The sequence below is a fragment of the Neophocaena asiaeorientalis genome, unplaced genomic scaffold (genome assembly GCF_003031525.2).
Source record: "Neophocaena asiaeorientalis asiaeorientalis breed wild unplaced genomic scaffold, Neophocaena_asiaeorientalis_V1.1 scaffold461, whole genome shotgun sequence".
Classification (NCBI taxonomy): Eukaryota; Metazoa; Chordata; class Mammalia; order Artiodactyla; family Phocoenidae; genus Neophocaena; species Neophocaena asiaeorientalis.
In genome coordinates this window covers 334831-353516 of record NW_020173230.1, presented here as the reverse complement: position 1 = coordinate 353516, position 18686 = coordinate 334831, and the positions used below count along the sequence as shown (strand labels likewise).

Genomic DNA, 18686 nt, shown 5'->3' with positions numbered 1-18686 from the left:
AGAAGGTGTTGACAAGAAAACAGTTCCCATTCTGAAACACTGAAATGTGTCATCTCGTTTCACCACCCACGGGTGACCCCTAGGCAGAGTGTCCACTAACCAGGGCTTTAATCGTTCAGTCAAGTCGGTGTCCTTTTAGACTGGCTAGAGATCATTCCTTCCACAAGGGTTCTTACTTTGGGGTTCTCTGAGCGCACCCCCCATAACCAAGGAGCACAATACAGCATTCCATTACATCCGGGGAGGAAAGTGAGAGTTGAGTTCCAACGTAACTTGACATTATGCTTTTCATTCTCTGCTTCCAATCTTCTAAATCAGCAAATGACTTTGTGCTAAAAGGCTTGCATGTGAGGAGGGTAGCATTAATAATGAAGACAAGGGGAACCAAGCCTACACGTGTAAAATACGACATTTATTATGCTAAAGAACAGGTTTTATTTTTCATTTCCCCAAAACACTGAAATAGCACACAGCATAGTAATTTAGCACACAATATAAACTGATAGATGCAATCAATAATTCCGAAAATGGTTAAGCCTTACTTTCGGACTCTTTAAAAACTTACGCTCTTAAGTGCCTTTTATCAAAGTGATCAACACACAACAAAAGGTGTTCCCTCAGAAAAAAAGTCTTAGTGTAAGAGATACCTCGACTCCTAGAAACTGGAAACCTTCTCTAAGGGAAATGCTTGATTTTTCTCTATAACTGAGCCCCGGCAGACAGGCTCAAGCTCATTTTTTATTCTGAGTAACACTGCTAGGGTTCCTAGCTTGAGAAAGCGTTATCTAAAGGTAAGGTTAATATTGCAACTTTCACCGTAGGGCCTCCACTTAAATTGCATGTCAAGTGGAAGGAAAGGGATGTGAGAAAAGAAATCAGATTTTGCTCAAATTATTCCGCGAAGTGCAGAAATGGTAACAGCTTACTATCAACTCAGCCTGGCTCAGTGTCGACTTTACAAATATCTACTTCCATTAGATGGTCAGAGACAGTCTAGAAAGACAGTATCTGGGACAGCAGCCCTTTAGGATGGGTGCTGAAGGTAAATTAAAAACTTTGTTAAATCTTTTAATTCTAATCTGATATTTATATAGGATATATCAATATTCTCCTTGACATGGCTTCCTAACTCTGAGTGTCCTTCAAGCACAATTTAAAACTCAAAAGTTTCCTTCCGTATCAACCAGCTCTCCATGAATTTAAATTCCACTGACTTTAAGTATGTCTGGTCACCCAAACCAAAGCAGGAGCTTCATGGCTGCACCCTGTGCATCCAGACCTAATGCAAAAGAAATCATTCTAGGACAACTTTTAAAATTAATCTATTTTTATTGTTCTGCCTGTACCTTAACTATGGCATAAGAGATTTGCTAATTCAGAAGCTTGTAGAGCCAGTAACGCCAGTGGTTCCTGCAGATCACCTGAGGTACTTTTTACTCGTGAAAGCATTTTCTTGTATTCTCCTCTTTGCTCTGAAAACATGGGCTTTGAATGGCCAGGGAAAACACATTTTGTCTCATCATTCAAGAATATTTGGGGATGTGCGTGCAGCAGTGCAGACAGGATGGAACGTAGGCAGGAGGGTTCCAACTCAGAGTCCAGCTTCTCCAGCAAAGCACTTGGTGGTTCATCCTCAGAAATCCCCATTTCTAACCATTTTTGATGGCACGGTAGTCCTGACCCCCAAGGCTTTCCTCTGTGGCTCCATCCTCCGGGGCTGTCAGTGGCCCTGGGCCCTCCCCTCAGCCAGTCCCTACCATAAGCTCCCCTGACGCCAAAGGATGCCCCAGCAAAACGCTCTTCTGTGGGAGCAAAGAACAGATCGACAGTCTTGCTCTGAGCAGCTGCTGAAGCTGAATTTCTTCGTATTGGTTCTTGCAGATATGCAAGCACTTTGTTGCCGTCGTGAAGCAAGAGGCTGACCTCACTCAGATCATTTTTCATTTCCAGTGATAACTCCTCATTTTGTGAATTTCCATTTACATCAACCGCAGGCTTATTCATCCTGGAAGTTATATCTGATGGGCAAGCGCTCTCCTCCTGCATTCTCTTATACAACAGTTCTCTGTACAGTAATTTGTCCAAGTCATCGCCCGCTGCCTTCTCTTCTGCGAGGCAGGTGCTGAGAGTCCCCCTTCCGTCCCTCATGCTGTGTGTTCTCTGACACCCTGAGCCCCAGGACACGCCTGTCAGTCCACGGAAGGCCTTCAATGGATCTCAATATGAACCTGGAAAAGACCAACAAATTAAAGTGTAATAATGAAGACAGGGTCTTAAGAGAGTCCACACACAGCTATTTCCCAACAAATACAAAGATCTCTTTGACAGTCTCCGGTACCCCAAGGATACCTACACTGTGATAGAAAACAGGATATCAACCTACCAACCTACCAATTAGAAACCACAACAAAAAGAACAGTAGTTTATTAATGCAGTGTTTCCTAAAAATACTTAAAAATAATAAAAGTATACATTCTGAGGCTCTGCACTTTTCGTGGAAATATAGTTATTCCTGTAGGTTCGATAAAAAATCTGTCCTCCTGGGGGCTTCCCTGGTGGCACAGTGGTTAAGAATCCACCTGCCAATAGGAGACACGGGTTCGATCCCTGGTCCGGGATGATCCCACATACCGTGGAGCAACTAAGCCCAAGAGCCACAACTACTGAACCCACGGGTCGCAACTACTGAGCCCATGTGTCGCAACTACTGAAGCCCACATGCCTAGAGCCCATACACCACAACGAAGAGGAGCCCTGCTTGCCACAACCAGAGAAAGCCCCCACGCAGCAATGAAGACCCAACGCAGCCAAAAATAAATAAAATTAAAAAAAAAAAATCTGTCCTCCCTTTAACCAGGATAAATTGGATGACACAATTAGGCAACCAAGGTCTTACCAAAGTGTCCTATTTGAGAATGAGTCTCAGTGACTCAGGCACGACAAGCCACTTTTAAGGAATCAAAGGCAACTTTACTTATGGATCCGATGTCTACAAAGCCCTCCCAGGAAAACCAGCCTGGAGGGGTCCTGGGATCCAAGATTCCAGCCTCAGATCACCCACCGGCTGGTCAGGAATCTCAGCAAATTTTGGAGCCTCCATAAGAGAAGAATTCACCCAGATTTTTATGTACTGCAGGTAAAAATATGGCGGAGAAAGCTTCTTGGGCTTGGTTCCCCACTCTCAGATTCCACATGAAAACTTCTGTGACTTCAGCAGTTGTTCAAGAGCAAACTCGAGGTGGCCCATGTGGTCACTGACCCTGAGGCACCTGCAAACCTACTGAGACCAGCCTTTTTTCTGTGACCAAGAATAATCTTTCTGTGACATTATGCTCCAAATGGGGAAGATGTAGGAAAAACTGTGAAAGGCTTTGAAATGGACCCAAAAAAACAACATTACTGGGTGTGCTGTCTAGTGCATCCTCTGCATTATCTAATTTAACAGGGCTCCACGACTTTCTCTTTGATGCTTCACAGCTCTAAGTTGTAGAAAACTTAAAAGGCAAGTGATTTCCTGTCCAAAGAAATGGAAATTAATATTGTCCAGAGGAATGCAACGGATTACTGCCCTATGCATATTGACCAGTTTTACATCTATCTGTAAATTCACTTTAGCATTTCTCATTGTATGTATGTGTTTTGTCTAAATTCTGCTTTACACTGATTATAACATCTTACTAGTTCCCTCCTTAATTGATGACTTTTAAAAAGTGTCTGACACGTGTTCCTTTAAAAAGGAGCATACCTCGGAGAGAACGCGGATAAATGTTTCAACTTCAAAAGTACATACTTTGTATTCAGTAATTTTTCTAAGAGGCTAGCCTAAGGAACAGCAACCTAGCTAAAATGCAGTAACTCTTTTCGGAAGGAGGAGGGATGGAAATATGGGTTCAGGTAGAAGACAGCTGCGTCTGACTCTTCTCCCACAGTAAGACAAAGACTAACTCAAAAAATGAAAAGTCAAGAAGCAACACTACAAGCATGCAATTTAGAGACAGAGAAGTAAACACTAAGAGAACCAGCTGTAGCTGCAAGCAGTCGGCTGGATAGAGAAATGGGAGGCAGGAAACTGCTGTTTCTCTTAACTAATCTCGTGGCACCAGGAGACTCATTAAGCTTTATGACTGTGTAAGTTTTTTTTTAATTTAAAGAGAGTGGGCTTCCCTGCTGGCGCAGTGGTTGAGAGTCCGCCTGCCGATGCAGGGGACACGGGTTCGTGCCCCGGTCCGGGAGGATCCCGCGTGCCGCGGAGCGGCTGGGCCCGTGGGCCGTGGCCGCTGGACCTGCGCGTCCGGAGCCTGTGCTCCGCAGCCGGAGAGGCTACAGTGGTGAGAGGCCCGCCTACCGCAAAAAAACAAACAAACAAAAATTTAAAGAGAGTACACTGGGAAGAAAACACAGCAGGTAAGTATTATTGGAGGCTGAGGGAGAAAGCAATGAGGGCTGAGCAACGGGGCTGCGGAGCCACTGAGGAGCAGGCCCGACAGTGAGGCACGCCCCCACCCCCACCCCGCCACCATGCTAAGGCAGAGCGGTGGCTAGACTGGAAAGGAATCACCTTAAACAGACCAATTAGGAGGCTATTCTAATACTGCAGGGGGAAAAAGGAAGTAAGCCTGTGAGAGTAAAGAGGGGAGAGAAACTGAAGAATCTTTTTTAAGTTGGTGACTGACTAGGTGTAGAAGAAGGTGAGATGACCCGCAGGTTTCTTGACTTTCAGTTCTGGATAATGAACGTGTTACTAACCGCAAAGCGGGGAGAGCAGCAGGTCTGGAAGGCAGGGAAGGTGCTCAGACTGGGCTGCGGGGCTCTGGCGAGCAGGTGGATCAGTAAATCCTTTACCTCAAGACAGAGGTCAGAGCCGGGGACCTCGACTCAGAAGCCGCCAGCTCTGCGGAGGCAGGTAAAATGACGGCCCGGTAGAACAGGTCAAGAGAGAAGACAGAGGTACAGAAGACAGGGGTCTCCAGGATCTAAAGGCCGGACGGGCGAGGGGCCCACCAAAGCCACTAAGGAGGGAGACTCAAAGCGCCTCGGGAGGGCTTCCCTGGTGGCGCAGTGGTTGAGAGTCCACCTGCCGATGCAGGGGACGCGGGTTCGTGCCCCGGTCCGGGAGGATCCCACATGCCGCAGAGCGGCTGGGCCCGTGAGCCATGGCCGCTGAGCCTGCGCGTCCGGAGCCTGTGCTCCGCAACAGGAGAGGCCACAGCAGTGAGAGGCCCGCGTACCGCAAAAAAAAAAAAAAAGCGCCTCGGGAAAACCCAGGGTCGCCGACACCAACTGCGTTGAGTGCTTCAAAAAGAGGGCAGTTACGTTTCCTGCACAAACAACTAAGCGTCAGGTAAGCTCTGAAGAACTCTTCACTCACTCCACTAGGCCAGCGGCTGTTCAAGTGCCCCCAACTCAAGGAGCATGGGAGAAAATATCAGAACATCTTTGCCTAGTTCATTTTTACCTTGTTCCTCTTGTAACTTTTTCTATGTTTTATAATATACACCATATTTTGGTAGAGCAAAATACATAGTTTATAAAAATAGTATACATATGCTTATTTATACCACAGAGATATATATATTTCCACAGGGCATGCTCAAAACTTTTTATCTGTACAAATGTGACCATTATTACATATAACAACTGATACAAATATATTTGAGCAGTACGAAGCCGTATGCAAACATAAGGTGCAATTCTTTAAGTTGAGATATAACCGACATAAATTGTATTAATTTCAGGTATACAACACAGTAAGTCTGTATTTCTATATATTGCAAAATGATCACAAGTTAACATCCATCACCTCACATAGTTACACTTGGAAGAGGTGCAACTCCAGCTACGAATCAAAACAAACACTTTCAAAGTTCACCAAGTCAAATCTAATTAACTTCTCTTGACAGTTCTCTCAAATTAACTCTCCAAAGCATGTTATTTTAAACCTTACATTTATTTTACTGATCTGAAATGTACTAAGAATGAACATTTTCCTGAAATGGAAGCATTCCTAAATATATTTTTAATACATATTAGAACAGGTTTAAAATAATTCTTAAGAAAAACAGGTCACTTAATGTGGGCCAACTCTCAGGAAAATTAGTTTCTAACTACTTTTATTATGCCCTTGTATGAGGACTTAGTACCATTCAGAAAGATGAAGTGTTGCCAGAATTGTGTTAAAATATTTTGAATAAGATACTATTAATGTAGGCACACATTCAATAATGATAGAATAAACTGCTTACTGAAGATCTCCTAGTTCTTTAGTAAATGCAGTAATAAACTATGTATTCAATTACCTTAAAAATACTTCAGTAGGTCAGTAAAACATTTTGGCTCTGAGCCCTTAACCAGCCACCTCTTTTGATATTAGACAGTTACACACATTACTTATATTTTGAGAGCCAGAAACAATTTTCAAGTAATTTCCAAACACGCAGTCATCTGTGAAATATTTTTTGTGGTTTATTCTCACTGTACTTTTGAATACATACATCTTGGCACACTATATCATACCAAATAAAATATGCACAATTATATAACTAACCGTCCTCGGCCCCAGCTCTCTCATTTCCCACCCCTCAACCCCCATGTTAAGTCTACAAAACAATAAGCAGCATAAATTATGGCTAACCATCTTAGCCACAAAAACTGACACACCCCCTCCCTGCCCCAGAATGAGGGAAGTCTATTCTGAAATTCAAGACAGTATGATTCAGGAAAAGCAAAGTGCAGGACTGGGAGTAAATTCCTGAACTTAAACTCTGTACCTCCCCGACAGGTGCCTCCCCCTGCCCCTCAGAGAATGACAAAGGTTGAAAATGGAACCACAGAGGCCAGAGGGGGTGAGGTGTGCAGGGAGACGAGGTTGTCTGGTGTGTCCACGATCCTCGGGGCGGACAGGAGCAGTCTCTCCCACCAGAGTCCCCACCTGTGGAGGCAGCTGACCTGCTGTGTGACAACAGGCCTGACCCAGTTAGGCAGCTGTGCCCTCTTGGACGGCCAACACCTTCCCTTCCCTAACCTGGGCTATTAATGGCCTCAGGGACATGATGGGCTGGATACCATTGCTCTGGAAACTAAAAATATCCCAGCCTCTGTGCTCCTGAAAGCCAGGTGGCAAGGCTATTCCCAAAGCGGGCCGGCGTGGGGCTGGGGGCGCAGACACAGCTAACGGAGCAGGGGCTGCCCGGCCAGGTTAGACAACAATGGGCTTGACGGGGGTCCTGCCTGGTGACAGCTCACAAATGCGCTCCAAGGCCACCTGGCTTCACGGCCTTTTTTTTTAATTGAAGTATAGTTGACTTACAATATTATATTAATTTCAGGTGTACAGCATAGTGGATTCAGTATTTTTACAGGTGACACTCCACTAAAAGTTATTACAAGACGATGGCTATACAATATATCCTTGTTGCTTATCTATTTTATACATCATTGTTTGTATTTGTTAATCCCATGCCCCTAATTTGCCCCCCGCTCCGTAACCACCAGTTTGTTTTCTGTACCTGTGAGTCTGTCTCTGCTTTGCGTGTACATTCATTTGTGTTAGGTCCCACATATGCGTGATATCACACACTCACAGCTCTCAGAGGCGAGCATTAGTAGACCCGACCATCGCTGAGCTCACCACTGAAACGTCAGCCCGAGGAGGCAGCTGACACACGCAAGCTGAGTAACAAATTGCTCAAGCTGCCACACAGTTTAGAGGATGAGAAACAGGAAGGGCTGGGTCATCCCTGCGTTACACTGAATCATAAGCGCAGGAAGCAGACCACAGGGACCGACTTCCCGCTGCAAACCACTCAGCGCGTCCAAATCACACCTGTGCTCTAAGCTGGCTGTGCAGCTCCTGCGGGCCACTACTCTGTCCCCTGCTTCGGTCACCCAGAGGCTCAAAGGTGCGCTCACACGTCCGAGGGCCGAGAGGCGAGAAGGATGGCTGAGCTAGGCTGTGTCCTCTTTCCTCAGGATGTGTGAGGACTCTTCATGTGAAAGCACCCAGCATGTTCTCTGACCAGCAGCCTGTGGCATCCAAGAAACAGCCGCTATTAGCACCATTATCAGCAAGAGCATTAGAGGGAAGCAGTGACAAAACGCCGCTGAGGGGGTCTGCAAAGCAGAGGACAGAGAAGTGACCACTGGATGGCAACTCGGAAGTGGCCTAAGCACAGACCAGCACATTGCAGTGGGGGACAGAGGCCGAGGCCCAGGCTGGAGTGGCCACAGGGGACGGGGAGCAACCAGAGGGCACACACGGTGCAGCATCTCCGTGGAAGGCAAGTTGGCAGTGCCTTTGAAAATTATTTACAAATGAGTAAAACCTTTCCTTTGGGATTCTACACCTATGATTTTTTGCTACAGATTCAATCAGCGAGCGTTCACGGAGCCCCTAAGCCAGGCGTTGTTCTAGGTGCTGGTATCAGGACAGTGCACCGAGCAGACAAAAAGGGCTCTGTCTTCTCGAAACTTGCTTTCTAGTGAATGTACGTCCAAGGACAAGAACGTCATACACACGAGGTTTCTCCCGGCAATGCTGTTCAGAGAACGGTCCGTTTGGATCAACATCATACACCATATACCAGGATGAATTCCAACACTCTACATTTAAAAGTAAAACATGGGGTTTCCCTGGTGGCGCAGTGGTTGAGAGTCCGCCTGCCGATGCAGGGGACGCGGGTTCGTGCCCCGGTCCGGGAAGATCCCACATGCCGCGGAGCGGCTGGGCCCGTGAGCCGTGGCCGCTGAGCCTGCGCGTCCGGAGCCTGTGCTCCGCAACGGGAGAGGCCACGACAGTGAGAGGCCCGCGTACCACAAAAAAAAAAGTAAAACATGACATAATAGTACCAGAATAAGTAACAGGTGAATTCCTTATATCTTTAGCATTTGGAAGGCCTTTCTAACTACGACAAAACCCAAAAGTCAGAAAAGATTGTTCAATTTGACTACATAAACTTCAGTATGGCAAAAACACACTATAAGCAAAGTCAAAAATATACTAACCGGAAAAAAATTTCAACTCTTATCACAGACAACTGATAAGGTGTCCAATAAGTTGGTGGGTTTCTTGGTGGCTCCAAGAAGCCCACCAACAACCCACCAGAAAAATGGGTAAAGAACATGTATAGTTCACACACAAAGAGATGCTAATGAGCTTCTGTCTCACACCACCTCTTCCTTTAAGGCAGGCAGGCCTGTTGGCTCAAACACCAAGATACACCGACAGTGCGACCTCCTCCCATCACCTCCCCTGCTGCGCCCTGAGAAACCACCAGCATCCTCTCCTGTTAATCTAAGGGTCTCCCTGCTTCCACCCTCACCCTCCACTCTTATCGTGAAGTAAGAGTGATCTCTTTGAAATGGCTGAATGCAGAGTTACTATATGACCCAGCAATTCCAGCCCTAGGTACATAACCAAGAGAAATGAAAACACATACCCACACAACACCTATACAAGCACACCTCGCTTTATTACGTTTCGGAGTGTTTTTTACAAACTGAAGGTTTATGGCAACCCTGCATTGAGCAAGTCTATTGGCGCCATTTTTCCAACAGCATTTGCTCACTTCGTATCTGCACATTTTGGTAATTCCTGCAATACTTCAAACTCTTTCATTACTATTGTATTTGTAATGGTGGTCTGTGATCAGTGACCTTTGATGTTACTACGGCAAAAATGATGACGACTCAGTGGAGGCTCAGATGATGGTTAGCATTTTTTGGCAATCAAGTCTTTTTTAATTAAGGTATGTCCATTTTTTAGACATAATGCTATTGCACGTTTAATAGACTACAGTATAGTGTAAACATAACTTTTACATGCACTGGGAAACCAAAAAGTTCACGTGACCTGCCTTAGCACGATAACTGCTTTATTGCAGTGGTCTGGAACCGAACCCACAATACCTAAGGTGTGCCTGTAGAATATGCATGGCAACAGCCAAAAAGTGAAAAACACCCAAAAGTTGAAAAAACAACTGACGGACATAAAAGACAAGACTAAGGAAATTACAGATTGGATGAGACTAAGGCATGGCAACTAAATGCACTGTGGGGTCCAGGGACAGAAAAAAATTCACTGGTGGAAAAAACTGGTGAAATCCAAAGAGTATTGCACCAACGTTAATTTCTTAGTTCTGATGCCTGTACTCTGGCCAGGTAAGATGTCAACATTAGAGGAAGCTGGGGGAAGGGTCTATGGGAACTCTCTGCACTGACGTGCAACCTCTGTAAGTCAAATTACTTCAAAGTAAAAACTAAGCAACAAACCAAAAAAGTGATCTGTTCTGTCTGGGATTTATTTAAAATACTCCGGTGTGGGGTGATTAGATGGACACAGTGAAGGACTGGGGAGAAAAGATAAAACAGGATTAGCAAAGAGTTGATCCTTACTGAAAAGAAGTGATGGATACATGGGGTTCATTATACTACAGGTGGCCCTCCATATCTGCAAGTTCTGCATCTGAGGATTCAACCAAGAGGAAATAGAAAAAAAATAGAATTTTGGGGGGGGGGGAAATTTCCAGAAAGTTCCAAAAAGCAAAACTTGAATTTGCTGTGTGCTAGCAACTATTTACATAGCACTTACATTGTGTTTACAACTATTTACATAGCATTTACATTGTATTAGGTATTAAAAGTAATCTAGACATGATTTAAAGTATAAGGGAGGATGTACACGGGTTACATGCAAATACTACACAGTTTTATACAAGGGACTTGAGCATCTGTGGATTTTGGTATCCCCAGGGGTCCTGAAACCAACCCCTTGCAGGTACCAAGGGACAACTGTACTCCACTTCTGTGTATATTTGAATATTCCCATAATAAAGGTTTTTTTATAATATGATCTTTAGAGAATTCCGTGGCGGTCCAGTGGTTAGGACTCGGTGCTTTCACTGATGGGGCTTGGGTTCAATCCCTGGTTGGCAAACTAAGATTCCACAAGCCATGCTGCGCAAGGAAAAAAAAAAAAAAGATCCTTAAAAGAAAAAATAAACCTTTTTTTTTAAAAGAAGAAAAAAATGATCCTTTATAAAAGCAAATCAGATTAGGTCACATCTCAGTGAAATGTTTCCCATTTCACTCAGAGTAAGCCAAAATCCTTAAAAATGTACAAGCCACTGGACCCTGGCCACACCCCCAAGTTTGTTACTGTGATCATACAAGAACAAAATTAAGAATAGGCTCTTAGAAACTTCTATGGCAACATAACACTGCCACAACAACCAAGAGCATAATCACTTTTCTAGTACTTTTTAAAAAACTGCAGTAAAATATACATAAAGTCTACCATCCATCACCACCACACATTTCCAGAACATTTGCATCATTCCAAACTAGAACTGTTTCCATTAAACAATTCCCATTCCCCCTCTCCAGCCCCTGGCAACCACCTTCTACATTCTGTCTCTATGAATAGTGTCCCTAAGGTTCATCAAGCTGTAGCAGGTATCAGAACTTCATTCCTGGGACTTTCCTGGTGGTCCAGTGGTTAAGACTCCTTGCTTCCACTGCAGGGGGCACGGGTTCGACCACTGGTCAGGGAACTAAGATCCTGCAAGTTGCACAGCGCGGCCAAAAAAGAACTCTATTCCTTTTCAAAGATGTATAATTTTGCATTGAAAGTGTAAAACCTTCTGTTTATCCACTCATCTGTTGATGGACACTTGGATTGTATCTACTTTTTGGCTGTTGTCCATAGTGCTATGAACATTGGAGCACAAGTGCCTGAGGCCGTTTTCAAATCTTTGGGGTATACACCTACCAGTGAACTTGCTGAATCATACAGTGATTCTATGTTTAACTTTCTGAGGACTTGCCAAACTGTTTTCCATAGCAACTGCACCATTTTACATTCCCACCAACAGTGCACAAGGGTTTTAATCTCTCCACATCCTCGCATTCTTTCCCTCCCCCTCACCCCATAACAGTCAACCTAACGGGTGTGAAGTAGCATCTCGTTGTGGCTTTGATTTGCAGTTCCCTAATTCTTCTCTCCTAGCACTGGATTTTATTACCGCCCTGGCAGAGGAGAGGCATCCTAGGGGCAGTGCCAGGCCAGGCGAAGGCTGGGCAGGGGGAGTGTTTCTCAGCCTGTGTGGCTGGGCTCAGATTTGGAACTGGAGCAGTTAGTGAGGGCTCTCGGAGACTAAGCCTGGTGTGGGGGTCCCTGGGTCTGGGTTGGGAGATTCTGTCAGTGAGAAACGAGTGGTCAGTCACCCTTCAGGTCCACGAGTGTCCCTGGAGCGGGATGGGGAGAGATGGGAGGAGCCGAGTCTCAGGGAGAGAAGTTGACCCGGTGGGTCTATGAGAGCCCAGAGGCAGGGGGACACTGCGTCCACATCCTGCAGGGCTGGTATGGGGAGAGGCGCCTGGCCACCAGGGCCCCTCCTCTGGGCATCCCAGGGGGCCACAAGGCCGAAGTGGGCAAGCTGGGGCTCAGAGGTCATCATAATGATGTGTCAGGGCCTCACCATAGTTGGTGGACTGGCTGCCCACAAACATGTTCCAATTGCCCATCTTTTCCTGGGTTTACTTGCCATTGATACATCTTCTTTGGAGAAATGTCTATTCAAGTCCTTTGTCAATTTTTGGATTGGGTTTTTTGTTGCTGTTGAGTTGTAAGAGTTCTTTACATATCTTGGACATTAATCCTTAACAGATATATGGTTTGCAAATACAGGTGACCCTTGAACAACTTGGGGGCTAGGGACATTGACCCTCCTCACAGTCGAAAATTTGAGTACAACTTTACAGCAACCCTTCCTATACGTGGTTCCTCCGTCTTTGCAGTTCCACATCTGAAGATTCAACCAACCTCAGATCACGCAGTGTTAACATATACTACTGAAAAAATTCTGCGTATTAGTGGACCTGCACGGTTCAAACCTGTGTTCTTCAAGGGTCAACTATACTTTCTCCCATTCTGTGAGTTGCCTCTTTCACTCTCTTGATAGTATCCTTTGATGAACCAATGTCTAATATTCACAGTCCAATTTATCTTTTTCTTTTGTTGCCTGTGCTTTTGGCAAGAAATCATTGCCAAATTCAGTATCATGAAGATTTTCCCCTACATTCTAAGAACTACATTCTAAGAACTACCTTTAGTTCTTATGTTTAAAAGCAATTCATTTCTATTGGATCTCACAAACCTATCAGGAGATGCTATGGTCTGAATGTTTGTAACTCCCCAAAATTCATATGCTGAACCCCTAACCTCAAAAGATGATGGTATTAGGAGGTGAGTGAGATTAATTTTTTTTTTATTTATTTTTGGCTGTGTTGGGTCTTTGTCACTGCACGCGAGCTTTCTCTAGTTGCGGCGAGCGGGGGCTAATCTTCGTTGCAGTGTGCGGGCTTCTCATTGCGGTGGCTTCTCTTGTTGCAGAGCACGGGCTATAGGCACGCAGGCTTCAGTAGTTGTGGCACACAGGCTCAGTAGTCGTGGCACACGGGCTTAGTTGCTCCACGGCCATGTGGGATCTTCCCGGACCAGGGCTCAAACACGTGTCCCCTGCATTGGCAGGCGGATTCTTAACCACTGTGCCACCAGGCAAGCCCCAATTAATGTTCCTATAAAAACATGCCAGAGATCCCTAGCCCCTTCTACCATGTGAGGACACAGCAAGAAGGCACTGGCTACGAACCAGGAGGGCCCTCAAGAGACCTTGACCATACTGGTGCCTTGATCTTGGACTTCTCGGCCTCCAGAACGGCGAGAAATTAATGTTTGTTGTTTACAAGCCATCCAGTCTGTGGAGGTGAAGAAACATTGGCCCTTCTGCACAGATCATGTGAGGAGGAATGCCCAGGCTCTCTCCTGAGTTAGGGCTGCCTCCTGGTCCTGGCATGCTTCTCCCTGCTCTAGGTATTGACAAGTGTATTTATGAAAAATTTTTTTAATGTGGTACTACTTAGATGGTTTTTAAACTTGCTTTTCTTCACTGTATATTTGGTGGATACCTTTTAACATTAGTACATATAGACCTAATTCATATACTTTTAACATCTGCTCGAACCATTATGTGAGAATTTACTTCTAAGACTTTTTAAAAACTTGAGTCAAGGATACAGGTGTTCACTGTGCTATTCTTTCAAATTTTATGCAGGTTAAAATTTTTTAAAATCTACTTCAACCTGTCTTTATAGGTGGAACTTTTTTCAAAAGTTTATGAAAAACCATGATTATGAATTCCCTTGAAAGATAGAAAAGATTCCATGGTATTTGTATATGTCCTACGTGTTCGGAATTTTCCATCTCAAAGTACATAGCTGTTCAACCCCAGAAGCCAGAACAAACTCCTACGTTTTACTGAGCTCATGCTTCTGACTTTGCCTCTGAAGCTTTTATGATGTTCCTTAATAGTCTATAATTTCCTCCAACTTTCTTCCAGGAGCTTGATGTAGATCAAGCCATGAAATAAAACTCATTTCAAGCTGCAGTCGACCCTTGGAATCTTTACTACTTTTTGAAATTGTCCGGCCATAAGATGATTTCAATCCGTCAAGGCCAACGTCCTGGCAGTCCAAGGCACACGAGCCTCTCAGTCCCAGCCTCCGGCCACCTCCCACTGCCCTGGGACACGCACAGCTCTCGCACGGGCTGCAAGGCTTCTCTGCTAAGCCGGGCATCTCCGTGGCTAAAGCCCTCATCCCCCTCAAGTTTTGCTCATCACTAAGGCCCACTCTGAGTGCTCTATTTGGAACAGCACCCAGCTTCCCCAGCCCTGCGTGCATTCCTCAACTCTTTTTACCTGGTTGGAAGGAATGAATATAGATTTTCAAGTGATAGGTGAACACTGAAACCTATGGAGCTATGGATCTAGAAAGTCCTTAGGAGAGAGGAGACTGAAGAAGAGCAGTTAGAAACAAAACAAGGAGATAGGCCGCAGAGGACGGGCCAAGAGAGGTTCTCGGCCTGGCCAGCTCAGCACAGGGCCGTGTGGCTGCCTGCTCAGAAAGCCAAGGCCACAGCTTGGTCTGACAACTATCCCTCACCTTCATGAAGTCACCTTCTCCAGCTGTTCTCTTTCAGGCCTCCTCTTTTAATGGTTACGCGAATCTAGGTGACCTGGGGCTAAGATACTTGATTCTTTCCACAGGCAACGTAACTGAAACATTGTAGGCATAACTTGTTCAATTATAGCAGGTTCTCAGAGCACTTTTTTTCATCTTCCTTTCACTACATTTAGTATTTGGTATGGATTCTCATTTTTCTCACTGCCTTGTATTTCAGATTATATATAAATAAGTAGGACGCTAATGACTCTAGGAGATTAAGCCTTGCTTGCAAACAGTATTTTTAAATCATAGCCCTTCTCCGTTTACAAAGCCCCATTGCATCTATTTTCTCATTTAATCACTCTCAAATTGAAGAAGAGGCTTCCCTGGTGGCGCAGTGGTTGAAAGTCCGCCTGCCGATGCAGGGGACGCGGGTTCGTGCCCCGGTCCGGGAGGATCCCACATGCCGCAGAGCGGCTGGGCCCATGAGCCATGGCCACTGAGCCTGCGCGTCTGGAGCCTGTGCTCCGCAACGGGAGAGGCCACAACAGTGAGAGGCCCGCGTACCGCAAAAAAAAAATCGAAGAAGAGGTATCAATCTCCTTAAAATGCCTGGCTACCCTACTGACAGATGGTTTGGGGGTCCTGAGTAAACATGTGGGACAGAGTCCTTTATTCATTATGACTCACAAAACAGCCTCCAGCGCCCCTGCAAGGAAGAGGATGGACAGAGTGTCCTGAGTAAGCAGGTGGCGGTGAGTTGGCCTGTCCCCTTACTCCTGTCCCCTATTTCCTGTTGCACTTCTCTTTACCAGAGGCCAGAATCATTAAACCCTCAAGTCAGGTAAGTTAATGATCTTCCACCAATGAACAGAAACTCTAAACCTGCAGGGGAGTTTAAAGCAGCAGATGGAAATGTTACAGTAAAGAGACACTCCAACTCCCACCCTGCCCCCCTCAGCATGCGACAGGCTGCTGCTGCACTTGATCCAAGCCCAAGATCACACCTAAAATCCTCACGTAGTTCTCAGACAGCCCTCCCGCAAGGTACCCGGCGACCACCTTGTCTGGGCCTCCCCACCTCCCACTCACTCCTGAACCGACCAACAAAGCCCACATTCTACAGCCAGAGCGTCCGAATTCCCCAGTGCTCTAAAGCTGTGCTGTACCTGGGTGATGACTTGACATCAAGTCCACCACGTCATCCATTAGCCTGGTGTACCCAGCTCTCCCTACTGCCCACGCCATCCTCACAGAGCCAACTTCCTGCCTCCAAAATGCATTTACCCTCAATCATGACAGTGCAAACTCCTTGTTATGAAATCTGTATTTGAACAACCTTTCCAGAGATAATCCTACTGCCTTACAAGCAACTGAGAGATTTGGAAACCCTCATCATCATAATAGGAACGGACTCCTCTGTTCCTTGTTGATATGAAACAAACAAGCCTTCAGCACTCTTGCAGTGACGAGAGCAGCTGCAAGATCATACCCATTGGTGACCCCAAAAGACCCCTCTGAAAGGAGAACCCGGGTGTGAGAATGTATCAGCATTCAAAGAGCCACGGGAGAGCACTAGAGGTGGAAAGAACAGCAAGTGCAAGTGCCCAGGGGCCGCAAGGGCTTTTTGCGTGCTAAGAGTAGATAGGAAAATAAGAGAAATGATAGCAAGCAAGGAACAGGCCAGGGGAGAGGTTAGAAAGGTGGACAGAAATCAGATCTGCAGGATAGAAACATGTGAACTGCATTCCACATGCAATGGGAAGCAGTTTTTGTTTTCTGTTTTTTTGTGAGGAATGACACAATCTGATTTATGTTTTTAAAAGACTTCTCTAAGGGCCCTGTGGAGAATAGATGGAGGCACCTGCAATAGGCCTGGTGAGTGATTATAGTAGCTTGGACTAGGGGAGCGGTCATAAATAGCTAAGTAAGCATACGAGAAAGCTGATTTTTTTTTTTAATGGTACAAAACTGAGTATTTTCAACATTACGTAGGTTTTCTCTTACAGTCATTCTTGTGATTTTTACAGACGACTGCAAATTATAAATGTAACACTAGAACAAGAGTTTCCAAAGTGGAGCTTGGGGTCAAATATTTTGTTTTGCCCACAGTTTATTTTTTGTTAAGTTGATATTTAAAAATCAGGATTTCCAATTTCTCTTGTAAATTGCTATATCTGACAGACAACAGTTGGCTAGTGACAAGTGGATAGAGCACAGGCTTTCTGATTTACCCCAGTCCCCACTCCCAGCACCCTTCTTTACACATTGATACCACATGCTGGAAAGGTATCCGAGTTTTCTACTCCTTTTGTCAGGAACCACTTAAGGATGCCACAAGTCCCTGCTCACATAAAAGTATCTCAGTTTGGACCCTGAAATAGAGAGGCAGGTTCATCCCAACTCACCTGAACACAATTTTGATGAACAGTGGGTTTTAAGTTTTATGTGGCCTGCCAGCACCAGTGACAGGCACCCAAAACTTCACAGTTCAAGCTTAGAGACAATTATATTCTGATACAACTAAACCAAAGGGAAAAAGAAAAACACCTGCCCCGCCCATGTCAATACTGCACACTCCTACTTCTCAGGCTTCCTCATTTTGCACACCAGGGAGCAACACAAGTACCGCCGGACTGTAAGCTCTCGATGGACAGGGACCCATCCCTCCATCACAGAGCCCGTGCCTCGCACACAGCAGACACTCCACCATGTGAAAACGAAATCCAAGACACGCTCAGCACTTGGCCATCTATGACACACTCGGAAAGGAATAATTCTCAATTTGATGACTTTCCATTCCACCAGAAAAAGGCATCTGGAATTTGAGGGATGTAGAAATGTCAATCATTTATAGCAAAGATGATCTCCAAGGCGCTGGGTGTGTGCGTGTGGTGTGTGTGTGAACTATTTCACACCTGAACTGTTTCGAGCCTCTGAACCTTTGCCTCTCTACCTCCTTCCACCTCGCTTTCTCTCATCACACCCACTCCTTTCACCACCACCCACCCTCGCCAGGATAAATGAGATAACTCCAGCAGAACACTGGTTAACATTAACTAATCCCTCTTAAGTTTTAATTCTTTTCAAAGCTTCATAAAGTTTGGGAACTAGAAAAGTCAACCATAAACGCACCCCCCACCCCCGCGCCCCAGAATTTGCAATTTTCTGGTCAAAATTTCCTCTTCAGGGCCAGGGCCTTTGGCGCCCGTGGCAGCATCCACCTGCCTGGCCGCGGAGCCCACGCCCCAGCCGCAGGCCCGTACCCGAGGCCGGCCGCTTCACGTCCCCACCCCGCCTCGTTTGCGGAACAGGGATAACAATAACCCCAGCGGGTTTCTCCCCCGTGGGGTTGCGGGAGAAATGCACAACGTTTGGCATACATTCAGCATCCAGCTTGGCAGCTCCCGGCGGCATCTTCATCGTCCTGGGCGAGGTGGGCCGGGCCGCGCTGGGCAGACCGGCGCTCGGGGAGGGTCGGGGGACAGGGGCCGGGCGGGCGCGGCTCACCCACCTGCAGGCGGACGTTGAGCATCATGGAAGCCACGATGTAGAGGTAGGGGAAGTTGATGCGCAACCGCCAGGCCAGGTCGAAAAAGATGAGCAGCGTGCGGGTCAGCCCCTTGCAGAAGACCCCATAGGAGCGGGCGGCGGCCGAGCGCGACAGCCGGACAGCCAGGCCCGAC

General features: G+C 46.0%; 1 long non-coding RNA gene across 1 annotated transcript; it reads right to left on the bottom strand.

Moving 5' to 3' along the window:
• Positions 1-391: 391 nt before the first annotated feature.
• On the bottom strand, positions 392-18651 carry LOC112399901 (uncharacterized). The gene is made up of 2 exons (XR_003003327.1): positions 18515-18651; positions 392-2228 (listed from the first exon to the last, which is right to left on the bottom strand). It is a non-coding gene; the product is annotated as an uncharacterized LOC112399901 (long non-coding RNA).
• Between the last annotated feature and the right edge of the window lie 35 nt (positions 18652-18686).